The sequence below is a fragment of the Peromyscus maniculatus genome, chromosome 6, assembly GCF_049852395.1.
Source record: "Peromyscus maniculatus bairdii isolate BWxNUB_F1_BW_parent chromosome 6, HU_Pman_BW_mat_3.1, whole genome shotgun sequence".
Lineage (NCBI taxonomy): Eukaryota > Metazoa > Chordata > Mammalia > Rodentia > Cricetidae > Peromyscus > Peromyscus maniculatus.
The window spans coordinates 72,898,462-72,901,224 of record NC_134857.1 but is presented as its reverse complement, the minus strand read 5'-3'; the positions used below and the strand labels follow the sequence as shown (position 1 = coordinate 72,901,224).

Here is a 2,763-nt window from a genome sequence, read left to right as displayed (position 1 = left end):
GGTCACACCCTCTGCTGGAAGCAAATAAAAGGACATGGAAGCCGGAAGCTCTTGCTATTTGCCTGCTTGCCCTCACCTTGCTGCAAGTCCATCCCATCCCTGGCAATAGAGAATATTTGGAACACCAGCATATAGTGAAGACCACCAGACACATCCAAGGTCCTGGGCTGAGTAAGTACTGGAATCTTAGTCTTTCCCTTTAAAGGCAATTTGGGATTAGCAGGACTGCAGCCCAAAATCATTCTAACAAATTCCAATTGTTGATATATATAGAGATTCTTTGCATATATTCTGTTCCTCTAGAGAACCCTCTTGCAACATTTTTTATATGAATTACCAGAATGAATGATCAAAACTATCCAAAAGTTGTGAATAATTGTCAAAACAAGTCACCTATTGACCTAAGATTCAATCTAGAAAATAATGGAGTGATGTAAGTGTTATAAAATAGCCTAGACTGTGTTCTCTTAAATTAGTATTGAAATCTGCATAGAAAATATCAGAGACCCAATTTTTCTGCCTCATAGAGAAGGGAATAAATGAGAAACAAAAACTAAAAACTAAAATCGTGTCTGTTATCGTGTTTCTCGGGGTGAAGAGAAAACAATTGCTAGTTCTTCAATTTCAATCCAGTTGAACCTTCAAACTACCTGCAGAAGAAATGGCAGGAAATGAGGTAGCCCAGAGATGGGACCACACACAAATCAGCATTCAGGATTTCTCCTACAGGTGGACCATCAGCAACTTCCCCTTTGTTGCTGAGGAAATGCGGCAAAGCATTAGAAGCCCCACTTTCTCAATAGGAGCCAATGACAAAAGGTGTTTGAGAGTACACCCGAATGGAGTCGATGAAGAAAGTGCAGATTACCTGTCAGTTTACCTAGTGTTGCTCAGTTCTCTAAAGAGTCCTGTTTGGGCAAAGTTCCAGTTCTGGATCATAAGCAATGAAGGAGAGAAAACGAGTGTCAAAAAGAGCCCAAGAGCTTTTAGATTCGTTCCAGGCCAGGACTGGGATTACAAAAAGTTTGTTCTTCGAGATTTTCTCTTGTCCCATGCATTTTGGCTTCTCCCAGATGACCAGCTCACCCTTGTCTGCAAGGTGAGCATGGCCCAGGTCTCCTTGAGCCTTTCTGAGCAGAACAAGAAGCTGGGAATTCTGGTTCCCAGATGCACATTGGCAGATGAAGTAGGAGAGCTGTGGAAGAATTCCCAATTCACAGACTGCTGCCTAGTGGTAGCTGGCCAGGAATTCTGGGCTCACAAGGCCATCTTAGCAGTTCGCTCTCCAGTTTTCAGAGCCATGTTTCAACATGATATGGAGGAGAGCAGAAAGAATCACATTGAGATCCCTGACCTGGAGCCGCAAGTCTTCAAGGCAATGATGGACTTCATTTACACAGGAACAGCACCAGACCTCAACAGTATGGCAGCTGCCTTGCTGGCAGCTGCTGACAAGTATGGCCTGGAGCGTTTGAAGGTCATGTGTGAGGATGCCCTCTTCAGGGACCTCTGTGGAGAATGCTGCCCACACTCTCTTCCTGGCTGACCTCCATAGCTCAGGGCAGCTGAAAATCCAGACACTGGATTTCATTATAGCTCATGCTTCTGAGGTTTCTCAGACTTCAGACTGGAATACAATGGTGGGCTTATATCCCCACTTAGTGGTTGAAGCTTATGGTTCCAGGCCTGCTCACTGCCCTTTCCTGGAGCACCCTATCAAATGCTTGAAGTGATCCTAAGACCTGCTAAACCTTGTCCTACACTTGTCTCCCAGAAGCAGCAGTCATGGTGTTACCAATGATACAGGGGTAGACTATGGGATGTGTGGAAAATTTCCGGTGAAACTAGGGAATAACAGCATGGTGGCTGATGCTTAATACAGATGTAAAGGAGTCAATGTCAGGTTGAGGGAGGGGGAGTCTTCCACTCTGGTACAATCTACACATCCTCTACCCGGTTGTTATACTGCTTTGATTTTTTTCTAAGGAGTTAGAATGTGAAATTCATTTTAACTGCTGGCACCAAGAATATTACAACAGGGTTTCTTTGGAGAAACCTCTCTAGATTGGACAGAGCAGAAGATATGATCAAGGACTCAGAAAGGAGAAAACAAACATGAATGTTTGGTTACAAGAGAAGCAAAGATAATGAGCAAAGTTTTTCTCCAAACTCAGGGTTTGGGAAAGGGGAGATGACTCAGTTAGCAAAAACAATTGTTGATCTTGCAGAGGACCTTTTCTTCAGTCCTCCTCTTGTCTCCATGTGCACATCCATCTCAAGTAATTAAAATACCCAAATAAAATGTCATATCAAATGAATAAAAACTGTAAAATCAGCTTATGGATTCCAGTGGTGTTTCTGTTTGAAAATGGCCATTGTATTCCATCCAGCTGTGCTTTGCTGTAGATTTTGGTGCAGTGTCTTCACTGACACACACACACGCGCACACACACACACACACACACACACACACACACAAAATCAATGAGACAATACCTGATGAATTCTGTTATACTCAGAGATTGGTGCCTAGTCCAATGGACATCAGTTGGGATTTCTCCAACAGCTGTTGGGAGCAGATACTGAGATTCATAGCCAAACATTGATCAGAACTCAGTGAACCTCAAGCAAGAGGGAAAAGCCGGGTTGTAGGAGGCATCAAAGACACAAGGGGTACAGAATTCATAGAGTCAACGAAACAGGGTTCATAGGGGCTCACAGACACTGAAGAGGCCATCATAAAGCCTGCACGTGTCTGTACTA

General features: G+C 43.6%; 1 pseudogene; it reads left to right on the top strand.

Annotated features, from left to right (window-relative positions):
• Positions 1–591: 591 nt before the first annotated feature.
• Positions 592–1,877, top strand: LOC102913603 (speckle-type POZ protein pseudogene; annotated as a pseudogene).
• Positions 1,878–2,763: the final 886 nt, after the last annotated feature.